The sequence below is a fragment of the Lepisosteus platostomus genome, chromosome 16, assembly GCF_059453375.1.
Source record: "Lepisosteus platostomus isolate fLepPlt1 chromosome 16, fLepPlt1.hap1, whole genome shotgun sequence".
Classification (NCBI taxonomy): Eukaryota; Metazoa; Chordata; class Actinopteri; order Semionotiformes; family Lepisosteidae; genus Lepisosteus; species Lepisosteus platostomus.
In genome coordinates, this window is record NC_142626.1 from 6916937 (window position 1) to 6942514 (window position 25578).

General features: G+C 46.1%; 1 protein-coding gene and 2 long non-coding RNA genes across 3 annotated transcripts in view; all 3 read right to left on the bottom strand.

Moving 5' to 3' along the window:
* LOC148646745 (NACHT, LRR and PYD domains-containing protein 3-like) overlaps positions 1-25578 on the bottom strand; it is a 2700574-nt gene that overhangs the window by 2457461 nt on the left and 217535 nt on the right. The window lies entirely within an intron of this gene.
* Positions 4407-5347, bottom strand: LOC148646781 (uncharacterized). The gene is made up of 2 exons (XR_015927534.1): positions 4777-5347; positions 4407-4690 (listed from the first exon to the last, which is right to left on the bottom strand). It is a non-coding gene; the product is annotated as an uncharacterized LOC148646781 (long non-coding RNA).
* On the bottom strand, positions 17037-23864 carry LOC148646782 (uncharacterized). Its single transcript, XR_015927533.1, has 3 exons — positions 23669-23864; positions 22234-22312; positions 17037-17570 (listed from the first exon to the last, which is right to left on the bottom strand). It is a non-coding gene; the product is annotated as an uncharacterized LOC148646782 (long non-coding RNA).

Here is a 25578-nt window from a genome sequence, read left to right on the forward strand (position 1 = left end):
TCTCCGAGGCGGTTCCCCCTGGAAAGTGAGTCATGTTGCTCAAAGTTTTGAACACGGGAACAGAGTGAAGCCACAGAGGGAACGGGCGGCTACTTCTGCCTGCGCTTCTCGCTAATTGAGTATTTGCACTCGCTTTCCGAAAAGTTTAAAAACCACAGCACTCGATTCGCTCTCGAACCGAGGACCCGAGCAGCGATCATTGTTTTTCAGTTCAATTCATTTGAAATTTACTGTCTTCTTCGTATGTTCTTCGTATGTTCTTCGTAGATTAATTGTGTCTTTAGTATTTTTTATTAAAGGGAAGCTCACTGCTTTTTAGTTTCTTTTTCTTTATGGAGGAATTTTGTGCGCATTTGTAGTTGAAAAGACGTATTCTTCTGATTTGTTTTCCGGAGGTATTTGGGATCACTTACTGTACTATGATTCTGTTTCAGGTGGTAATGAAGAAGGTTTGTTGTGTTCATTTCCTCCGTTTCTAGCACTTGGAAAGTTGAAATCTCAAATAAATATTGATGTAATTGAACCCAAGTTTTTCCGAATTTTCACTGAACGTGTTATGTGATTCTTATTCTCTCTTAATTCCTCTCTTTATATAATTATAGTATATCTTTGTTACTACATCCACCAGATTCATGGTATTAATACAGTACTACTGTACGGCAGTATGTTGTACGTTATTCCTTCTGGTGCTCTAGTTGAAGTAGCAGTAGTGAAAAATAAGATATGGAGTTGAACCCATGGTGAGTACACAGCTCCGTGTGTGCAACTTAATTGCAACAATCTTGACCGCTGAAATTAGCCCATAGCACCGTACTAAACCTGTTCTCAGTTGCAAGAAACCCAAAATAACGCCAGGTGCCCATTAGAGGTTACTGAAGTAGGGAACTAACTTACCAGGTCATCTTTCCGGTGGGGTAGGGAGAGGATACCGCTGCAAATGAGCTGATGCTTCTCCTTTTGCTATTTTTTTACTTTTTCTAAACTTTTTCTCTTCTCTATTTTCTTATCTTTTTGGATTTTTGTTGCAGTGGCATATGGTCCCAGCATACAGGATGTTTTTCAATGGATGTGAGGCTTCTGTTTCATTTTTTTACAGTGAATTTTCATATTTATGACAACTTTGTAAACCTCAGACATTTTAAAAAGGATGTTGCCCAACGGTGACATATTATTTATGACACATAAAAAGAATTTGTACATTTATATTAAAAAAGGCACAGGAACAGTTTTGTCGATTGGTAATTGCGATTGTTAAAAATAAGTCAAAAGATCCAGAAGCATATATTGTATATATAGTATATACTGTATATATTTCTCATATAATAGTGTGTTTTGGGGCTGAAACATCATCATTCCTGATTTAATGGACATTCAACAATAACAGACATGCCTTTCCTCCACTGTGATTGTTAAACCAAGGGTGGACTGCATCCTGGTTTACTGATGAGCTATGAATTATGATAAACACAAGGTCACAGACTAGAGTTTTTATGAAGGAAAAGTACACTTTTCACCTTAAAGCTTATAAACACCATTTATTTAGTGACTGTAAGGCCCTGATGTCTGCCCGTGCCAATAACAGCAGGATAAGCAGGGGTGGATTGAAGAACAGGCTAGCATAGGCTGTATCCTAGGGGCCCCCGATTGGCCAGAGTATTTTTTTAAATGGACCTGTGGGCGTGATCAGGGGCCCCTGAATGGCCAGGGTATTTTTTTGGGACCCCATTGGTCCATAAAAACATTGAATAATTTGTGAACCAATGATTGGTTAGATGCAATGGATTTGCAGTTCAAATTTCTTTCGGCAGATTCATCGGTTGATCTCTTGAACAAGTTTACGGTAGCTAGCCTCAAAATGTGCGATAGAAAATATGATAGTGGGACGCAAAGATGAAAAGCATGGTGGTTAAAAGAGCAGTGTGAGAAGGATCTACTTAGAAAGATCCCCAGATTGACTCGTTATTTCAAGTTTGCTGAGCCGGACCCGATCCTGAGTTTAAGGCTAACGTTACAGCCAGTGCTACAGCAACCACAGTAGAAAACGTAGCTGCACCTAGCTCTAGCCTGGGTGCAGTCTACATCAACGCCAATCATGAGAACAAGCCAGCTCCCGCAACGGAATCAAAGGAACATGAGTCAGAGGCAGAGCCATCTGAAATGCCACCACCATCTCCATATGATCAACGAGCCATATCCGAGCCGCCGCAATGGCTGTTGCACTTGCTGCCATGGAGCTAACAGCACGTATAGGTCAGACCCAGCTTGCTGGGGTAAAATAGATGAACAGATGTGGGCTTACTGGGTTAGGTTGGGCCCGAAATCGTGTCAAAACCAAGACGTGGATGTTGCAGCATCAGAAAGACAACATAAACACCAAAAGAGGTATTTCTCTAAAACCCTCTTCAAAAGAAAACTCGGAAATGGCGAGTGTGTGTCAAGAGAATGGGTGCTGAGATTCCCCTTCAAAAGACGCAGTGTTTTGTTTCGAATGTAAATTATTTGAGGACGGCGATAATCAGTCCAGACTGACTGTAGGCTATAGCGACTGGAAAAATGCCGCTGCACGCTTGGCTGAACAAGTGTCAGAGAGCCATAAAAAGGCTATGGTTGCATACGTTATGCGCTGTGCTGATAATGGTCAAATTAGATTCAGAACTAAAAAGACAGTTTGACAATGAATATGAGTATTGGACTAACGTCTTGAAAAGCATGGTTGCAGTGGTGAAGTGTTTAGCAGAGCGAGGGCTGTCTTTTAGGGGATGCAGCAAAACCTTCGGGCGCCCCAACAACAGGAACTTCATGGGTGTCCTCGAAGTTATCAGTGAGTTTGATCCCTTCTTGAAAGCGCATATAGAAAAATTTCTAATCGTCGATGCAGTGTATTGACTGATTTGAATCTATTGGCTGCAATGGACTTGCACGAGTTGGGAGTGTCCTGCTGTTCTTGAAATAATGCGCTCAAACAGAGTGGTGACTGGTCTCTGCTGTGCTGATCTTGTTGTTGTCTATCTTCGGTTTCAAAGTAAGCGTGCGCATGATTTCTGTTGTCAGCTCGCAGACTGGCTGTGAATCTGATTTATTGGTTGCATTGCTGTACTTACATTACAGGCTTTTGTAGTGTGTGTGTATTTGGGCTCCTGTTTACACGTGTGTTCCCTGCTTGTGCTGCCTTACATTCCGTTTGAATAGGCAGTAGCAGCTCATACTCCGAACGCATCACTGAATTATTACAGTATTTTCTCTCGCTTTCTTCTGGGAATGGGATGGGGGGCTACACAACGTGTAGTCTAGGGACCTCTGATCACCTTAATCTGCCACTGATCCCACCTCATTGCAGTGTTAGTGAATCAGACACGGACTTTGCTTAAAACCTGTGCAGATAGATACTTGCACAGGTTCACACAGAGATACACACAATTACGGTTAAAACACTCAGGTAAAATGTTGCAAATGAAAACGGAAACCTGCTGAGGTTGAGTTACAACAGAGATTTGTTTGTGTGTTTTGTAAAAACTCTAACAGTGTGACAGATCTAGCTACCCACCTTTATTTTAAATTATTCTTATTAACTTAACAGTGTTTCTGAATATCTCAGCAGTGAGAGATGTTATAATCTTTAATCAATGAAGGCCTGTTTCCTCACTCATCATGCTGTCTGCACCAACACCTGTGGCTCCAGCCCATCACACTATTTATTACACTCAAAAAGCTCTTGCAATGCCCACAAGAGGGTGCTCATTGACAATATCAATATACAGTATCAATACCACAGGGCTGCTACATTTCTGTTTCTTCATGGCCTGAGTGGGTTCCAGCCTATCAGTCTTCTTCCTCTCCTCTCCAGCTCTGTCAGGCTCATCTCCTTGTCTCCTGTCCCCTCTTACACTGGGCGTATTTTATCTTTTTATACTTGTACTTTTCAAAACTACCCACTTTTCACACAACATTATAGGGGAGTAATGAAAAGCTTAACTGTGGCTATCTTTACCTGTACTCGTGAATGAAGAAATGGGACACTTTTACATCCCTGATTTCTTTTGAAAATTATTATATTATATACTGTATGCTCAAAGTCTATATACTTGTCAAATGACACGTTGCACAGTGACAATGCAATTAGAAATGCATTACAATGAGAAGCAATAGAATTATTAATATTGCATCTGTATTGGCATAATATGAGAACATTTAGGTGGTCAGAAGAAGATCAAGACGGAACTACAATGAATTTAGGATGTATGGAAACCAAATTTATTGAAGGTCACTTGGATATCTTTGACTGTTAATGGATTTTTTTTCTGGTTTGAATCCCACCTGTGGAAGGACTCAGAGTGTGTCCTCTCTCTTTTTGCATCTTCTAAATGCTTTTTTGAAACATTCAAAACTAAAAAAAATAATTTCATCCCTTTTTTAAAATCATGGGCAACTTTATTTCTTCAGGAAATATTTTAATACAGAGACGGCAGAAGGACAGTGCTGGAGATCTGGAGTGGGTCCTCCCTTGTCTTCTTTTGTATGTCTTCTGTTCGAGTGTGCCCACAACTTGTGACTCACTCATCTCACCAGTCCAGTAGCAGCTACACTTGTTATGTTAGAGTGTTCCTCCTCTCCAGGGTCTCTTTGATCACACAGGGGTAGGAGGAAGGATTGTAACACCTGTAAAAATCCTCTGACTACACCCTGTCCCACACTGCAGAGAATAAAGATAGCACGTTGAGTCACTCAACACGTTTTTCTAGGGCTTAGGGAAGAAAATACAAATAAATGAGTTCTTACCTCATGATGATTAACGATTATCATTCTATGTCATTTGAAAATACGTTTCGGTGTTGGACTTTATTGATATTCCATCCATCCATTTTCTAGCTGCTTGATCCAATTCATGATCACGAGGGTGCCAGAGTCTATCCCAGCCAGCAAACAGCACAGGGCAGGATACACCCTGTACAGTACGTGACAGCAGTCCACCACACAGCAGACACAGAAACAAACATGTTCAGAGTCAAACCACTTTCCCAGAAGACAATAAGCCTGGTATGTCCTTTAGACTGTGGGATGAAACTAAAGCACCAGGAGAAAACCCACTTGAACCAGGTGAAATCATACAAAAGCCATGCAGACAGCAGCAAAGGAATTCAACCCAGTGCTCAAGTGATGTGAGGCAGAGATAGCAGCCACTGTGTCATCTGTTTTTATCTGCAATAAAAAAAGACAATCTCTGGTGCAGACTGAACTTTCACTCTGCAAGCAGATCAGAACTATTTTTGTCATACAATATAGATATAGTATGTATAAAATAAGATTGTTTTCATACTTCAGAAAAAACTCCCTGCTCTAAGCAACTGCTATAATAACAGTCTACGGTTTACTGACCAAGGAAACCAATTTGCATAGAAGAGACACTTTGCATTGGTAGCACGTGCTCTGGGAGTGTTTATAGCCCTGTGAGTTTAACACTTCATCACCGAGAGCTGCCCTTCATAGCAACAGAACCCACAGCAACAATGACTTTCATCACCCTCTTCATCTCTGTTGTCTTTCTCCACATTCAAGTTAAGAATGATATACAGCAGAAAGATTTTGTGGAAGATATATGTAAACAAATATTGTACTACATATTTGAACAATATTCTAGTATAACTTTCAATGTTCCAGTGGACAGGTTACTGTGACTCAGACTCCATCAGTGAGATCAGTTCTCCAAGGACAGACAGTAACTGTGAGCTGTAAAACCAGCAGTCCAGTTTACAGTAGCTCATCAGGTGAAGGTATGACCTGGTACCATCAGAAATCTGAAGGAGCTCATAGACTTCTGATTTATTTTGAAAATAAACTAAACTCTGGGACTCCAAGTCATTTCAGTGGCAGTGGATCTGGGACTGACTTCACTCTGACCATCACTGGAGTCCAGGCTGAAGATGCAGGAGATTATTACTCTCAGAGTTACCACAGTAGTGGTCTGTTCACACATTGTTACACAACCATACAAAAACCTCCCTCAGTAGGACTGTACAGCGACTGCACTGCTGCAGCTTGGACGTCCTGCAGGTGCTGAGAGAATAGACAATGAAACTGGAGCCTGTGGAGGAGCTCAGCTGCACACAGACACACTGCATTTCATGAATGACATATCTGTAGTAACATGGAGTTCAATAATTAGACACAGTGGCTCTAGCTATATTTATACCCCAGATAAAACAGGAACAAACAACATCATATGAAAGCTTCCTTAAAACTATTCTAAAAATGCATTATTATAATACTAATAGCACTAAACAAAATAAAAGCCATGTTTTTGATTAATAATTGATTGATTCCCATAAACCACAAGGGTCACTTCTGTTCACACCTCAAGTTCAAGTTTGTTGTCATATGTACCCGAGTACAATGAAATGCTTTCTTGCCTGTTTCCTCACATAGAAAATGGCATAACAGATGACAGCACATATTGTTGGAGACATGAGTATAATAGCATAACAGCGTAATGGTAAGAAGCAGTATAAAATAAAACTGTGGTTGGCAGGAATATGCATGTGAAAAATACACAATACAATAGCATTTGTAAAAATCAGAAGCATAAAAACTGTAAAGTTCACTAGCATTCAGCAGCAGAGTGCAAAAGCCCAGCAGAGACAGTGCTGTGAGTTCAGTGCAGCGACAGTGGGGTGTGAGTGGGGGTTGGAGGGTTAAAGGGTGAAGTTTAGGAGTCTAATGGCTGTGGCAAATACTTATTTTAATACTGTAAATACTTCCATTTTAAAATAAAATTCAACAAAATTAAATCAACAATAACATTCCACTGTGCAATTACAATAAACATGTCCAATAATATATAGAGAAATATCTAAAAGCCTTCAACAGGTTACTGTTTACCTGGGGTATAAAAAGGAGGCAACATACTGTACAGAAAACACTCAGCTGCAGATGGCATTATCACAGTGAAGAGCAGAGAGCTTCTTCAACACTGCAGGGAGAAGGTAGTTAACCCCACAGGGTGAGGGAGTGGCTGTAAAAAATATCTACTTGTGACAGATAGCCTAAATACCTGTGGATCATGTGGCCTCAGCAAATTAAAACTTGCAACTGTTGAATACTTATAGTGCAAGGAGTTTTTATTAAAGCAAAACTTTCCTCTGGAGGCTCTTCAAAACCCAACACCAACCTCCACCTTGAATTCCCTGTATATACTGTAACAAAACCTCTTTATCAGACCGGTGTGTGAAAGTGTGAACTCTACCCTCCAGCAAGTGGAAAGAACACCCCTCAGTGTAGCCTCCCTCTGCTGTCGACTGGAGGCTACAAGTCCCTGCTCTCCTCTCCAGGGAGCAGGCTGTGTGAGAAATTCCTCCTCCTGGGTAGAGATCATGAGGAGAGCAGGGTTGTAATGACAATGCTCTCCCCACAGTCCCCAGCAGAGGGAGATGTTGTACAGAGTGAGATGTTTTGATCTCTCCCTGGCCCTCACCTACTGGGGTCTCATGTTGGTCAATGTCTCTTTCAAATTCAGTCAGTGATCAGACAGAAAGCCCCTCTATCTCATCTTTAAAAAAAAATGTGACTAATGAATGATGCAGAACAGAGGAAAACTATCCGTCCATTTTCAAGTCCTACCTCTGCTCACTGCTCAGATCACAATGGCAGCTCTGGCACAGGATTTATATACAGGAGAATAAAGTGCTTTGCATACCAGAGCCACACTGTTTTAATTAACAACTACAAAAACTGCTCTTCTCCATTTTCTACAGACACAGAAAGACAATTTGCATAGAAAAGACACTTTGCATTGGCAGCACATGCTTCAGTGCTCTGGGAGTGTTTATAGCCCTGTGAGTTTAACACTTCATGACTGAGAGCTGCCCTTCATGGTGACAGAACCCACAGCAACAATGACCTTCATCACCATCTTCATCTGGACTCTCCTCATCTTTGTTCAGGGTATAATTTAATACTTGGCTAGTTGTTGTCTTAAACATATTTTAATTTGTGATGGAAGATGTGGCAATTAGCATATTATGTACAAGCTTTACAGAAATGTAAAAATAGCTCAAATAAATTAAAGCATTCTAGTTCTTGAATTCCTGCATTTCCTGTGTTTTGTCTTGTTTTCAGAATCCAGTGGACAGGTTACTGTGACTCAGACACCAGAAGTAAAATCTGTTCTCTCTGGACAGACAGTCACTGTGAGCTGTAAGACCAGTCCTGCAGTGTTTGGTAATAACCGCCTAGCCTGGTTCCAACAGAAAGCTGGAGAAGCTCCTAAACTCCTGATCTATCTTGCAACTACCCGTCAGACTGGGATCCCAGAGCGTTTCAGTGGCAGTGGATCTGGGACTAACTTCACTCTGACCATCACAGGAGTCCAGGCTGAAGATTCAGCAGATTATTACTGTCAGAGTTACCACAGTGGTGGTGTGTTCACACAGTGTTACACAGCCATACAAAAACCTCCCTCAGCAGGACTGCACAGCAACTGCACTGCTGCAGCTGAGACCTACAGTACTGCAGGTGCACTTACATGTTTATTTCAGTACTATAAGAGACCTTTTCACAAAGTTACAGTATTCAAAGAACTGTGATTAAATTATTTATCATTTGAATCATTTTGACTGTGAGGCAGGGGAGAGAGATATTGATTACATGTGCCATCTCTGATATCCAAGGGGTTTATTTTCCTACACCTGAGAAGTATCATGTTTGAAATCATAAAGATACAAAAAAGACATAGATACAGGAAGCCAAAAGAAAAACATAAGTAACACATATATCCAGAATACAATATGATGCTTCGCTACTTGAATTAATCGCAAAGGGTGCAAAAGGCAGGATACACTCTGGATGTGAAGCCAGTCCATTGCAGGGCAGACAGACACAAACACACCCACTCAGAGTGGGGTCAATTTCCTCAGTAGCCAGTAATTCTACCAGCATGCCTTTGGACTGTGGGAGGAGACAAGTGCACCTGGACGAAACCCACAAAACACAGGGAGAACATGCAAACTCCACACAGTTAGCATCCAGGGAATTGAATCCAGGGCCCAAGCACTGACAGGCAGCAATGCCATAAATCAATAAATCATTCCTACGAACTGCATTTTTAATCACACTGCTCACAGAATGACACGTGAGATCAATACTAGACTGCTTTTTTGGAAAAAAAACATTTTGAAAAGTCCTAATTGTTATATTTCTATAAAGTCTTTATCCTCCTCTGTTTACAGTTGAATACTTCAAAGATACATTGTAAGTGTAAGATTATATCTCCTGGTAGTAATGAAACACCACTGGTCTGTTTTAGAGTTAGTTGGATTGGGATAGTTTTTATTTCTTAAACTTTAGAAGAAACTAAAGAAATCTGCAGTTTTATCAGCTCAGGAACACTGTGGTGTCTGGGTCTGGCTGTTAGTACAATGTACCAGTTTTCTCTGCCGAACTTGCGGGGGCGCTGTGGAGCTGGCAGTTCTACCACTCAGCTGGTTGCCATAGTAATGCAGTCAGACAGGAAGCAGGCTTCACCTGCGGATCACCCCATCCTCCCCTCCCTGTCTCCTGGTGAAGCAGGCTGTTTAAGGTCTGAGTGAGCTCTGCTCTGGGCCGTGGTATAAAGCTTCATCTCTGAGCCACTGCCTTGTTCCTGGCTGTATCTAAGTTTCTTCTTGGACTATCGACCAAATTTGTCTCAATTTGAGCTTTGCACTTTCCTTGAGTTTCACTTTGCTGTGTACCTGGACTGCTTCTATAGACCTTGACTTTCAGATGTTTCCTTGTTCCTTTGCTGTGTCTCTCCAGCTCCGAGCTGCGATTGTTTCCTGACTTCAGTTCTGGACTGTGCTTTGCCTGTTTGCTGCTCCTGCCTGCTGCTCACCAGCTGACCTGTTCCAGCTCTAGGGTTCATCTTATGACCTACAGACCACTGTTATAGTTCCATCTTTAACAGCCTCATTGCACCCGTGGGTCTTGTTTCTCTGTGCCTGGATTCCATGTCATAGTTATGGGACCCTCATATAAATCAGATTTAACCCTCCTCTCTCCCTGCACAAGGAAGAGACCATGCGGAGTGTCCACTATGACAGCTGGACTGAACTCTTCCTGCTCTTCAAGGAGCGGTTCTGGGAAAAGGAAGGGATCCGTGGGGGTAGTCCATCACAGACCGTCGTCGCGCTTTATTTACTACGTGAGCGAAGCACTTGAGAGCGGGGTCGAGCTGGTCTGGCATCTCACACCTGGTTGGACGAGTCCCTGTTCTTCCTGGGGAGGAGCGACGAGGCCTGCCAGGAGCTGGTGCTGAGTGACCTGGCCGCCATCCACAGCAAGGGTGTCCACGCTCTGTACGAAGGTGGGCTGGGGAAGAATTGGAGCCTAGATGAGTCCAGCCTGGCTGCCTTTGTGCTCTTCACACCCTTCCAACTGATGGATTATCACCAGGACCTGCTCGTGCCCTTTCAGAGAGTCTGCTTATTGGGGGAACACACCGCCCTGCTCCATGCGGGGATCGAGATGTCCAGGAAGTCTGCTGTGAGGGCAGCCCGGCATGTGAATGAGAAAGCATCTGCTGAAGCCGTTCCATTTATAAAGACGGAGCTTTAAAAAAACCTGCAGGGCCTCTGGGCTCTTCTTTCAAAAGCACAGTGATCTCTAAAGGCTGGAGGTCTGTATGCCCAGGCAGAGCCCCTCCAGAGGTCAGAGTCTCACTGAGAGTCATTCTCACATTTCCCTGGGCATGGAAATAAATCAGAGCAGTGGCTCCCAGCCCTGGGGCTGCAGAAACACAGTCTGCTTGTTTTCATTCGAGCTGAGTTATGCTTCTTCAATGTATTTTCATAACTTCATTGATATTCTTGCTTGTTTACACTTTTATCACACTTCAGTTGTACAGCATCTGCACACGGATCTTTACACAACCTGTTTTCATCAGCTTTTAATTCTGATTGAACAGTTCCTACTGTTCCTACATGTACAGATCTGAAACCAATTACAAATCCGATGATCTCCAGTATGTATAATTTTTAATATGTAGTTCAGGTGGGTAGCTGCGTCAGGATGGGTAGGCTGCAAAGAAACAAGTAATAGGTTTATTCCATGCTGAAAAAAAGAGGAAAGAGAACACAACATTTCGGCCATGGAGCCTTCTTCAAGTGTGACACCTGAAGAAGACTCTGTGGCCGAAACGTTGTGTTCTCTTTCTTCTTTTTTTCAGCGTGGAATAAACCTATTACTTGTTAATTTTTAATATGATTGTATTTAGTAAGAAACCAGGATGATACTCTATTTTGCTGCCAGGACCCACAAAGAGCCTGTTCTGTACTGGATTTGAGGAGCTTCAGGGGGATTGCAGTGTTTGAAAAAATAACCTCTTTAAAAGCAGGAAACACAACTGGTGCTACAAGGGAATGTTTGGCTCTCTGACAGTTTTTAGGTTTTGCACAAGGTCAGTGAGTTCTGGAGATGGAAAATGATATTGGCTTAGAAAAGTACTGTACATTCAATGTACTTTTCTCTTTCATAGTTTTCGCAATTTCTTTTTCACAGAAAAGTAAAATCACTTTGGTGCCACCAGAGGGCAAACTCCCCCAGAGTCGATCTCTGAAGTCAGAGATGTTCTGTTCAATGTGCTGCTCCCCAGCCCAACATACTGTACAAAGTGCAGGAATTGAGGAGGGACTTAATCATCGGTGTCACTGAACATTAAGAAGAAGTTAACTGATGTCTTATAATGGCAACTTACATTTTAAGCTTTAATCCTACAGTCCTGCTACAGTATGTCTGAACACACAGAGCCATGTGCTACTTTAACCAGACTCTCCACACTCCACTCCGTTCCAGCTATGTTGAGTGGAATAAGGGCTCAGCTGATTGTGTCTCATCCCCTGCTCCTTATAGGCATACCTTAAAGAACCCACTTCAAACATGCTGGTCACAGTTGTCTGTTTGGATACAGCCTCAAGGAAGATAGGTGGGATTAACTTGATTTGTCCCAGCTACAACCCTTAACTGAATACAGGTTTGTCTGGATATTCAGAATGCTGACAAAAAGAGTCCAACTCCCTTTCATCAATTTAGTTTCATCAATTAAAAATTAACAATTGGTTTGCAAAATATACTATAAGATATATACAGTTGTAGGAAGAATATCTCAGGCAGAATTCTTTACTTTAGTGACTCACTGTCTGGGTCTTACAGTACATCTTGGAGAAAAGTTAAGTCCTTATCTGGGCTGTTGCAGTCACGTGCTTGGTAAAGTCCAATTTGCCAAGTTAGTCGGAGATAGAAGTGAAGCCAGTGAGTTTACCAATGAAATGAGTTGGTGGCTATATTTTAAGGTACGAAATCACAGCTGAGGATTGATTAGGATGTTATCAGGTCCATCAGTGAATGATCATGCTGAGGGTGTCTGAATGAATTTGGCAGAAGGGCAATAGCAAACTGAGGGGATCCAGGTTTTACCAAATATCAATAGGGTACTTCAGAATGGTAATAATAGTATGGATCTAGCGGATACTTTTTTTTTCTCTTCAGGCAGTATTTGCACAGCTTCTCGTTCAGCTGCTCCGCTTCCTACTGCAGTTTCCATTATTATTCACTGAGCAACCAGACAGCTCCTGCTCAGCAGCTCCGTTGTCTGTCTTACCCCAGAGTGTCACTGCTATGCCACCTGCCCTTCCCCTCAACTATCAGCCTGTCTTTCACATCTCTTACCTGCGTTCCCACCTAACAGCTCCTGCTACCGATTTCCAGGTGTTACAAAGCGTCTTTCAGGACCCTATGCAGACAACACAATCCGGAAGGGAGTGAACAGACACGGGGAGGAGACGAGGAACTGTGCTGGTAGATCAACAGGGGGGACGTGAAGAAGATGCTCCAGGGGGCGTGGTCCAGGCGAACTGTCCAAAAAGGGAGTCCAAAGGAAAGTCCAGTGCAGGCAAAAGCCCAGAGCCGGGTGATCAAACCAAGACGAACGAGACAAAGTTAAAACCAGAGCGGGATCCGGCGAAGGGTCAGGGGGAATAAGGGGGAACAGGACCAGGCGCTCCAGATCCCGGACTCGGCTGGTTCGGGATACCTAGGAGCCGAATGTCACCTGAGCCGTGGATGTAGGGCGAGTTGGTGGTCGGCAAGCCTCCGGGCGTATGTCTTCCGGAGCAGAGCCCGGAACCGAGTGAGCGCCTGGCTTTTGCAGGGAGGCTGGAACGGGAAGCAGGTGCATAAAATCAACTAAAATGTGAACGAGCCGGAGCGCCCTTAAGGGGGAGGGATTACAATTGTGATACCAGGACCGAGATTGCAATTTAACATATTGCATACCTACAGGCTCTACGGACTAGAGTAGAATCCATTTACTTACAACCCATAAATCTGGGGTTCTTCATGTGATTCAATGGCAGGGGGTCTGGAACAGCCTTTACACTGAAAATCACTGGAGTCCAGGCTGAAGATGCAGGAGATTATTACTGTGGGAAGACTGGATTACACTCTGTCCTGCAGAGATGTTGACTCATTAAAAAAGAATGTGTATGAAGATTCAGAATTAAGATTAAATGACAGAAACAGAAGAAAGCATTTTATAAAAAGATTAGGTATCAAGTGTGGTTAAGGTCAGGTAGTGTGAATTGGGTAGATGACTCTACGGATTAGAGAAGAATCCATATTGCATACAGCTCATCTGTCAGGGTTTCCTGATTGATTCACTGGTGGTGAGTCTGGACCAGCTTTTACACTGATAATCACTGTAGACCAGGCTGTTCTCTCAGCTCAGGCCTTTTCTGTCTGTGACAGGATTTGTATACAGGAAGGAACTTTGCATACCTGGGCCGCCTCACTGCTCTAAACACTTTAAGACTCACAGTGTGGATCAGTCACTGTTCAGCCCTTTCAGAGTCACTGACACACAGGACAATGATGCCACTGATTCTACTGCTGGGGACACTGGGGCTCTTCGCTCAAGGTGAGGATTAAAGAAAATACTACTCTAATTTTATTATATTTATTTTATTAACATTAATTTCACAACATTAACCTTTAAAAGTTAAAGTTTAAAGAACTGAATAAATTTAGAATAAATCTAAACTTTAAAGAACTTCAATAGAAGTGTAGCAAATATGTTTTCAGAGGCAAATATATTTACAAATTTGTAAAAAGAAGTGTGTATTATAATTAATTATTGGCTTGGTGTTGACTTTAATATATTTTATGATTTGTGGACTATATAGCTGTTAGCATATTATGTAAACAAGCTTTACAAAAAAGAGTAAAATAGCTAAAAGAAATTAAATCCCTGTGTTTTGTCTTGTTTACAGAATCCAGTGGACAGGTTACTGTGACTCAGATTCCAACAGTGAAATCTGTTCTCTCTGGACAGACAGTCACTGTGAGCTGTAAGACCAGTCCTGCAGTGTATGGTGAAGAAAGATGTGAAGACGGGGGTTTGAATTTAATCTTTTCTGTAGGGGGTTTAGACTTCCAAGTCACAAGCTGGGGTTTATGGCAGGAAAGGGGGTTAACTGATAAGGATTGCAGATGCCAGCTAGGAACCCCCCTGGGTGTAATGTTAAACTGACCATTTGCCCAGAACATCGTAAACTGGCCAAATACCATGAACCCCCCTCTTTACCATCGGACCGAGTGACGTCAGAAACGGAGAAGAAAACTGTATATAACCCAAAAGTTTGTAACAGTACGGGGAACAATACTTCGGTTTTGTTGTTTCTTGCGGGAAACAAGACTTCGGCTTTATTGTTCCTTGCATGCAATAAACTCATCTGTTTTACTTCATCTCGGGATCAAGAACCTTGTTTCTTCTGTTACAACAAATTTGGCGTAGTCGGCGGATGCTCCAGAAGGCGCAGAACTTCCCATCGGCAGGAGAGACGGTCAGCGCGCACATAACTAAGAGGTAAGGACTCCTCTTTTATTTAAAAGTCCCGACTCTCTCTGACCGATTGGGAAATCTCTGCTCCCTGCGAGAATCGCCCGAGATGACGGAGTAAACGTGAGTTTCTGAATTCCTCTGGCCCGGGGAAGGCACCGGTGTATGTAATGGGTTGTTTGCTGTAAGCCCAGAATTTGGTCTGGCAGGGGTTCCGCGGTATTGTGTACAGGCGTTCGAAGCTGGTGTATGCCTTAATTGCGCGTGGAGTTTTGAACGGGTTTTGGACCCTTACCGTGAAGTTCAGGACTGGTGTGGGTCTTAATTGCACCCGGAGTTCTGAAGGTCAGAACTGGTTTGGGTCTTAATTGCACCCGGAGTTCTGAGGCTCAGAATCGGTGTGGGCCTTAATTGCGCCCGGGGTTCTAGAGCAAGTGGTGCATTAAATGCACGTAGTTCAGGACTGGTGTGGGTCTTAATTGCACCCGGAGTTCTGTGGCTCGGGATCGGTGTGGGCCTTAATTGCGCCCGGGGTTCTGGAGCTGAGTGGTGCATTAAATGCACGTATAATCCAGGATTGGTGTGGGCTTTAATTACGCCCGGGGTCCTGAGATTAGCTACGCCTTGATCGTGCACAGATTGGCGTGGCGTGTTTTTTTTTTGTTTTAAAGGAAACAGGAGTAGAAGAGATATATGTATGTATGTTTTTGGTGTTTTCCTTGTTTGTGAAATACATATACACACGCACGACACTAACATAAACACACCTCATAATAAAAGAGCAAAGCATTAAGTAGCAGGATTTAAAGGACGTTGAGACCCGAGAATCGCCCTGATTGAGCTCAGTGCGTAAGTCCACCCCGGGGCAAAAGCAGCGATGCTGGCGTTCTGGGGATGGTGAATTACTGATCAAGAAAGGGGGTTTTCGAGGTCTCGTTTCTACCTACGTCATCATTAGCCCTAGACCTTAAACTTCCGGCAGTTCACTATCAGTATCGGATAGCTCTGCAGCAGGCAGACGTTTGGGCGTGGTTACCTGATTTCGGTGATAAACCATTGCTCCCTTTGTCTCATTCAAACTACCCCGCAAGGCTTTGATACAAGAGAACAGCATCCAACACATTACCCCAGCCATGATCCAGCTACCCAGCAGCAGTGTCAAGATGACCACGTTTACTGTTCCTAGCGCCCCAGAGGATCCACAACGACTGTGCTTGGGACCTACCAGTGTAGTTTTTAAGTTTGTGTCGTTGAGAACAAATTCGACTACCTGTACACCCTCAAGACTTACGGTCTCTTGGATTCTCTCATCCAAGTCAACGCTGTGTCCTCTGAAAGCGTCCACAATCTCGAGTTCCGTTTCATACAGTTCTGACTCCAGGTGATACAGTGCTAAATCGTTGAGATGCACTATAGCTCCTTCAGGAACTTGTAGAAAAACTGTTTGGTTGGGTAGCTGCACTTCGGTAGCTGTATCATGTCTGTCATAGGTTATTGTAACCGTTAACTGTGGTGTGCTGACCAGCCATTTCTTTCCCACCTGCTCAACCTGGGGTTCGTTAACCTCACGTTTGCTCGTCACTGTGGCTTTACACTTTTCAGTGGCAGCCCCCTTTCTGATACCACACAACCTCTGAGTTGTGTCCCTAAGGAATGGCTTACTTGGGCATACCCAGTGGATATCCTTGGTTGATATACACAGTTCCAGGTTTGGAACAAGGTACAAATTCGGATCATCCTCCTGGTAAGCTACGAGCGGTGGGGTGGTCAACTTCACATGCATGTCCCCCCTCCAGAAGCCAACGTTCAATATAGACTTGAGTCTATAGATATCCTTGCTACTCACGATGGGAAGGTTCAACAGGAAACCTATTTCCTTGGCTTCGGGGTTGACATGTATGGGAATGGCACTGCCTAGACTGTATGCAAGATGTACTTGCAATGGCTGCACCATCTCGGAAGTGGTTGTCTTCAGTACTTCTTCTACTAAGGACAGTGGAACCAAGTAGGTTGGAATCTGTCCCATGGCTAGGCTAGTTACTGTGGCACTAAGCTCCCTAAGCAGATCCTGCATCAGCATTCTGACCTGTTGCACATAAGCATAGTCCCACTGTAACACGTCGACAATCCTGCCCACGGTGTGGAGGGTGTTATTTAACAGTGCTGCATGAAGGTTTTCCCTAGGCTTTCCAGCCGCTGCTGCTGTTGATACAGCTTGTCATAAATTTCTGGCATTTCCTTACGTAACCCAGACACCTGCCTTCTCAGGGTGGTCAGGGTGACAGTGTTAGCAGCAAACAGACCCGCTGAAAATAGCGAACCCACGGCGGAGGCCGCAGCAATCAGACCCCCCAAGAACCTTTTGGGGCGGCTGAGGCCTGTCATCTCCTCCTGGGTGACTGTTGCCTTCCTCAGCTGGCGGAGCATGTGTATAGTGTCTAGCTGGGCATGCCATACAGTATCCCCAGCCCACTGCCTACCATGATAGGACACCCTACTGTTCATGTTGATGTGCTTCCGAAACACATCATGTGGGTCCAGCCGTACATACACTCGCTGAGTATATGTTCTGCAATTTGTTAACAACAATCCGGGAGCGTCCTGCAGGACTATGCCGGTAGGAGGACCGGGTTCCACAACTTCAAGGAGCTGTGTCGAGGCGATCCACAGTACTGTCAGGACCAGCCGTGGCAGTTTTAGGATTCCCATTCTGGAACACAGATGAGGCACATGGTACAGTTCCACTATATTTTTGAATATATTTTCCTAGCAGGACCTACACTACAGTACCTAACTACCTGCAACTACAAAGGGGCACCCCCCTCTTTGATCGGGTTTAGACTTTTAACCCTATTCTGTGTCCTCCGGCGCCATTTGAGATGGGCGATACAACCGGAGGTGGTTGCGATGCACCCACTTATAGACCAGAGATTGCCTTCCCTTTTCAATCCGAATTCGATAAGCTACCGGTGATACCTTATCGACAATCTCGTGGGGTCCTGTCCAACTGGGTAAGGACTTCCGGGCCACCCCTGTGGGTTTGGCAAATTGGAAGTACAGGACCTTGTCTCCTACTTGGAGTTCCTGGTTAACTGCCTTTTGGTCATAGTATGCTTTCCTACCCTCTGCACTCCTTCCCAGATTGTTCTGGGCAAAAGCAAAGGTTGCCTGCAGATGTGCTCGCAGGTCTGACACATACTGATGGGCCGTAGCAGCCCCCGTCGTGCTCAGGTCCTCCACCCCATAGAGACAGTGTAGGGGAAGAGTCATCTTCCGACCTGTCATCATCTCAAAAGGTGGGACCCCCGTAGAGCAATGGGGAGTGGCTCGGATGGCCATCAGAACCAGGGGCAGCTTAATGTCCCAGTCCCTACTGTTGGTGGAGACAAACTTTTTGAGCATACTAACCACCGTTCGGTTTGCCCTTTCTGCCTGGCCCGAGGATTGAGGGTGGTAGGAGATATGCAACTGGGCCTTGACCCCAAGCATATTCCACAGGGTTGCCATTACTGTAGCTGTGAAATGGGTTCCCCGATCCGAGTCCACGGTCAGGGGGAGTCCCCATCGGCTGAACACATGGTTCACCAACAGCACTGCAGTTGTCTCTGCCGTGTCGTTGGGTGCTGGGAGGCACTCAATCCATTTTGTGAATGCACACGTAACAGTGAGGAAATATTTGTTCCCTCTGGATGACCTCACCAGCGGCCCCACCCAATCCATTTGTAGATTGGACCAGGGGAATGTCATGCCCTTTTTCTGGAGTGGTGCACGGTGCAAGGGCCGTGATGGTTGGAACTGGCTACACGTCAGACACCCCTTTACATACGCGGCGATGTCTTGGCCCATGTGAGGCCAGAATGCCACCTGCTGGATAGTGTCGTACGTGGCCTTGATTCCCCGGTGACCCCCACAGGGTTCGTCATGAGCGTGTTGGATCATGACCCCCCGATGACAGCGGGGAACTACCCACTTTGGGACACCTTGTGCAACTGGTACACAAACCAACAACCCCTTTATAATTTTTAGGTTGTCTTTCACCTCTGCCAGCTCCTTCAGCTCCGGAGACTGGCTCAGCACCTGCTCTGAAAGAGGTTGACGCACTGGGTCAGCGATATGCTGATACATTTGCCCAATTGCTGGGTCCTGTTTCTGCATTTCCGCAAGATCGGTGTTAAAACCCTGTGACCCAAGCACTACAGATTGAGGGTCGGCTCCGACATCCTGTCTAGCCCTGCTTCGGGTGACCGCCTTGACCTCAGCCACGGTTTCTGGGGGTAGCCATTCCTGCTGGAACTGCCAGGGATCACCCTCTAAGGCGCCAGATTTGGCCAGCCGGTCGGCCTCATCATTCCCGTCTTTGTCGGGTCCCTTCACCTGGGAGTGTCCCTTCACCTTTCTCCAGTAAACCATCATTCCAGCCTCGGTCGTGAGCTTGTCACTGGCCAGGAACAACTCTTTGTTCTTTACTTCCTTGCCCCGGGCATTTTTCATGCCGTTACCCTTCCAATACGGAAGATGGGACACGAAGCTATGTCGGGCGTAGTTCGAGTCACTACAGATGACAAACTGTTTAAGGCCATTTGTCAGGGCCTGCTGGAGGGTGATCAGCACCCCAGCTACTTCCGCATACTGACTAGTCTTTGGTCCTAGCTTATAGCGGGTCGGCCCACAGGGAGTATTGTCTTGCCAGACTACACCTACCCCTGCTAGCACCTGCTGTTCGTGGCGAAAAGAGCAACCGTCAACATAGGCCATGGGTAAGCCCTGGCCCACGTTCTCATCGTAGTACCGATGATTGTTCGGTAGCTCAGCAGCGGGAATCATTTCTGGAGCTTCCATGTCAGTGTCACAGCCGTGACACACTTGGCCCAAAGCCAGGCCCTGTCCCAGGTACATTTTCTTGCTCTGTGCATAACGTACCTCTATCTCATAGCCTTGTAGGGCCATCATCCATGCCACAATCCTGCTATTTGACACCCTGCCTGCTTTTAGTCTCTGGCTATGCAGGAATGTCACAGGTTGGTGGCAGGTTTCGATGATGATCTTTTGTCCCCCTACATAACTACGGAAGTGTTCTACCGACCAGACCGTAGACAACAGGGCCTTCTCGCAGTCCAAGAACTTTTGCTCCACTGGGGTCAGGGCTCGACTGGCATACGCCACCACCCTTCGCTCTTGGTCATATTCCTGACTCAGAGCAGCCCCAAGGCAGTGCTCTGAGAACCCTGCTTCAAGGTAGAAGACCTTATTTTTGTCAGGGTAGGCCAAGCATGGTGCACTCCCGAGTTTGCGCTTCAGCTCCATCACAGCCTGTTCTGGGGAAGGTCCCCACTCAAAGGGCACGTCTTTCTGCAACAGCTTGTGGAGGGGCCTTGCTATTTCAGCGTAATCCTCAATGAACTGCCGGGAATAATTACATACTCCCAGAAAGCTGCGCAGTTCAGACAGGTTAGTGGGCGACTTCATATTCTGGATAGCTTGGACTCTGCTGGACTGTGGCTGTATGCCTTGGGCTCCAACCAACAGTCCCACGTACTCCACCTGGGTCCTACACCACTGTCCCTTAGCCAGAGACAGTTTGGCCCCTGCACGGGAGAGCTGGGTCAACACATGCCTGATCTTGGCCATGTGTTCTTCCCAGGTCTGACTCCGCATCAGAATATCGTCCACATAGACCAGGTTGCCCCTGGCGGCTGCATCACTCATGGCTTTGTGCAGAAATATGTTGAACTCCGCTGGGGAGTTGGAATACCCAAAGGGGCATCGATTCCAGGTGAACTGCCTGTTTCCGAAGGAAAAGGCCAGTTTGTACTGGTCTGTCGGTTCTACCTTAAGGGTCCAGAACCCATTGGCCACATCCACTGTGGTGAAATATTTCGCTGTTGTCACCTTGGCTAACTCCTGATCTAGGTAGATCATTGGCCATCGTGACAAAGGAACCTGTTTATTCAGCTGCCGGTAGTCAATGGTCAGACGCCACTTACCATTGGGTTTCAGCACCGGCCACAGTGGGGAGTTATAAGTGGAGTTGCACTCCCTTATGATCTGACGCTCTAGTAGAGCATCCAACGTCTGCTTTATGGACTCGTATGCCGTGAGGGGAATGCGATACTGCCTGACATAGGTTGGGCGGGCGCCAGGGGCTGTGGGAATGCGCACTGTGTGCAAATCCGTCACCCCGCAGTCATAGGCATCCCGTGCAAACACTTCCTGGAAATCCTGGAAGATCTGACGCAGCTGCTGACGCTGGCTTTCCGTTTCCAGGGCATCTGCCTTACCAACCTGTTCCTGTACCTGCTCTAGGAACCCCGCTTTTGACGGCATGGCGGTATCCCGGGTCGCACTCTTGGCTGAGTGGTCCGTCGGAACACCTGCGTGTACTGTGTACACAACCATCTCATCCTTATCGCTAAGGTCCACTCTGCACACCTCCTGGTTGCAGAATCCCTCTATTGGCATAATTGCGATCATCCGCCGGGGGTAGGTGTAGTACACCTGCTCGTTTCCCCCCTCCCTGGCCAAGGGACCAAGGAGCTGCCCCAGTACTGGGATGGCCAGTTCGAAATCATAGAAACCATTGTCAATTACCAGTCCCATGTCAGTGCGAGCAGGGATTTTGACATCTTGTTTTGCTATGTTCTGCACCAACAGGCAGGTGGCTCGGCCATTCCGTTCCAGTCTGGGGGTACCACAGACTGCTAGGTTCAGTCTGATAAACTGAGCTGATGGTTGGAAGAAAACCATCTCAGCATCCATTCTCTGTCCCTTCTTCAGGACAAGGCGTACCGGAAACCCTGCGGTTGATGCAGGAACGATCAGGTCCGATTCATTTACAACCTGGCAGGCCTGAGGAATCGTCTGACCTGACCGAATGTTCTCGGGGTCGCCGCTTAGAGAGTGGGCATCTGGGTTCACCCGTGTCCACAGCACACTGTTTACTGTGTCCAGCTGGGCGCCCAGTCGAACCAAGAGGTCTGCACCAATACAGACCGAATTGGTCAGCTGAGGTGCTACCTGGAAGTAGTGAGCAAACTTCCTTTTTCCGATGGAGATGGAAGCTACACAACTTCCTTTGCTCCAAATGGACCTATGAGGTGGGGGTGCCCACCACAGAACCTGTGACTGCGTCACCAGGGTCACCTGACGGCTTCGCGACAGGTCCTTGAACAGACCTTCACTGATTATGGACTTCTCAGAGCTGAGGCTGAGAATTACATCATCAACCTGCACTTCTGCAACCTGGACCCCTCCCACCACCATGGGGTGGTAGTCCTGGTCCCCCTGAGGTACCAGGGCGCACAGAAAGGACTCCCATTCATTACCAGACAGGGAGATCCACTCTTCTTCAGGGATGAAAAAGGGGTGTGCTTTACCTGGCGGGTCAAGCAGCTGCTCGGAGCACTGCTCCTGTAGTTGGGAGACCGTGGGAGTGCTGGCCTGGGCAGGACTTCCCTGTAGTTTTGGAAAGCAAGAAGAGACATTTATTTCTCGTCCAGAGGAACCAGGTGGAACCTCCAACTCAGCTATAGTGTTCAGTGGGCACTGTGTGGTCACAGCATAACCACTGAACCCCCCTTTTTGCTGTACGACAGGCTTAGGGTTTTTGACCTGAGCCCACAGTTTTCCACGCTGGCAGTCCACCAGAGGCTCCAGCCTGTCAAGCAGGTCTTGGCCAATGAGTAGTGGCTCTGTTTTAAACCTAGAGATGTAAACAGGATGCACCACATTCATTGGCCCGAACCTAAGTGCCACCCACACTCGGTGTGTGATCCTGGCATGATCCTGGGTATAGCTGGAAATATCTATCTTACACGGTTCTACCTTAAGTCTGATGCCTTTTCCTTTCGCTACTCGTTTGAGCTCGCTGAGTAGATCGGCTGACATCAAACTAATTTCAGCCCCAGTGTCAATCAGTGCTTCTCTATCTAAGACGCTTTCAAGAGAAACCTTGATATAAATACGCCTTGCTTTGCCTTTCTGGCTGAGATTCCCTAAGAATTGTTGGAAGCCTGCCTTTCCTTTGACTTCAGGGGCGGGGTCAGCGCCCAACTCAGAGTCACAGCCTTCTTTCAGGCAGGAACCCTCCCACCCAATCAGATAGACTGAGGGAGGGTTTTGGGGTGGATCCCCGCCTCCTCCAGTGAGAAGGGGCGTGGTCCCCCAAAGCTCATTCACGCTTCCGGCATTCGGTGCGGAAGGTTTACCCTGTCCTGGTCTCTCAAGCAGGGCTTGTTCAAGCCGGGCCAGGCGGGCTGCAGTCGACTCCCTTCGTCCAGCCTTATGATAGGCTCTGCCTGAGCCCTTGCCTTCCCCGTAGCGCTCACGGCGGCTCTGACGCTTAGTGCGGTCCTGCCTGCCTATTTTGCGCCGGGGCTTATAGGGCTCAGGAACCTCAGCTCCCTCGAGCTGAGGCGAGTCGTCAACCCTGCTGGCTTTAGTGGCGAACACGGCCGTTTTAGCAGGTTTTCGCTCTGAGGAAGCAGAGACTTCAGCTCCCCAGGCTTTTTGAGCCAACCTTCTAATGTCAGCCATTTTCATCGCTTTTGCATCTGTGTGCGTCACAATCATTTTCCTGACTGAGGGATGCAGATTAGCAATGAATAAACCTTTGAAATTCACGTTTTCTTCGCAACCCTCTTCATTCCGCCCTGCAAAATAAGCGCGCCTAAGCCTCTCATAATAGTCGCGAGGGGCTTCAGCTTTTTCGTGCTTAATATGGTGCGCAGCGGCCACGGCAGCTATGGGATCGATAAAAGCCGAAAATTCTCCGATCATTGCCTGACACAGCTCCTCAAAGCTATTACAGACCTCCGGTCCTTGTCTGGACATCCACTCGTGTACCGCTCGGCTAGTAGTTTTCCTTACTAACAAAGCCTTTTCCTGTTCGGACGCTCCGGGCATAAACTGCAAAGTATGTCTCAGCTCATCGATGTAGGTTTCCACATTATTCCCTGACACTGATGGGTCAAACCTTTCTACATCTTTGGCTAACTGCCTCAGGGAGTGGAGGTTAATTTTTAGGGTTTCTCCGCAGGCAGGGGGACGGCCGTGATCAGAAACAGGGGGTCTCTGCCTGAATTGCATCGCCCTTGCGTCTCGCGCAGGACTCGGCGATCTCCCCCATGCCGATCCGACCACAGACCCTGGCCGGGAGAAACCTCCTCCCGGCGCGCTGGGTGAGCGCTCCGGGCTGCTAGGTGGGCTGGCATGCAAGTGGGATCTAGCCTGTTTTGCTTCCAGTACGGCAGCATCTAACTCCTTTTGCCTTTCCTGGCTGAGCTCATTTAAACTCTCAATTTCTTTTTCTTTTTCTTTCAAGCTCGCTTCCAGGTCTCTCCTAGCTACCTCAGCCGCAGTTTCTCTAGCAGACAGGTCATCTAATTTACCTAAAACTTCCCTGAGTCTGTCTTCACTTTCCTCATTTTTCACTCTCTTTTCTCTGATTATATCCAACAACTCAGCTCGCTCCGCCTTATATCTTTCTAGCTTTCCCTGAAGCTTTTGAAACTTTGTCAGCTCGGACAAAGACAGTTCCAGCTGTTTAGCTAGATTTAAGGCGAAACTCGATAGGACCTGAACTGCGTTCACGGACCCTCCTGTGTTAAGCTGGTTCGCTACCTTAGCTACTAAATCTACTTGCAGCTTCTCAATATCATCAAAGTTCAACTTTTCGATACCGCTCCAGTAACCAGGATTGTCGTCGCTAGAAATAATACTTATAAGCGACTCCACTTCAGACATTTTAGCAGCCATTGTCATTACGTCAGAGAAACTTTAAGAGTATTACTTTTTTTTCCTTTTACTAAAATACAGTATGGAATTTAAACACCCGAGCAGATGGATTTCCAATCAGCACACGTTACACTAAACGCTAGAAAACAGGGGGATTTCTTTGCGCAGTTATCAGCACACCCGGTATTCGCGTATAGAAGCCGCGGCGCTGTGCTGAACTTGAACTCACAGCAATATCAGTTATTCTGTGCGATTGATTCTCATTTCATTCTTAACTCCGCCCACCCAGGGACGCCATTAAATGTAGAGGTTTTGATGGGTTTACTGAGACAATTATTAATTGTAGCAGTAATCACGAGGTTGTTCGTTGGGGCTTTTAGAAAATCAATCGTCAGAACAACTAACAACGCACACACACGGGTTCAATACACGGGATACATTTATTAATATAACTGTGCAACAAACATATACTAGTCTGCCTGGATACGAGCGGCAGACCTTACGGTGAGGGTTATCAATATACAAGGTATATAATCTCGAAGAGATGCAAACACAAAGAGATACACAACAGAGAATATATGTCAATATATATCGTTCGGTTACCAAATCGCTAATCAGTGTTATTACCCACTGTTACTCTAAACTCGGAAGTAAATACATTACTCATGAATTAAATTGATAACAACTTGTGTTGAGGTACAATTGAATTCTCGAGACGCAATGTAGAACATGGGGTTTACTTATCCACTGTGTTTGGATTTGGAGTTTCCCGGCACGAACACCAAACCAGCTGACAGGCTCTGTTGCAGCCTCTGTTCCAGCGGTTGTCCAATGGGCGTTGTGTCGGTGTCCTCTGGCTACCGGCCAACCAGTCGAGGTGCAGCTCGGAGTAGGACGGGCGGAGGAATCTAACTGCGGCGCGCAGGGCAGTCGTTGCTCCGAGGGGATCTACCAGCAGTCCGGCTGGCTAGTAGAAAGTCTCTATG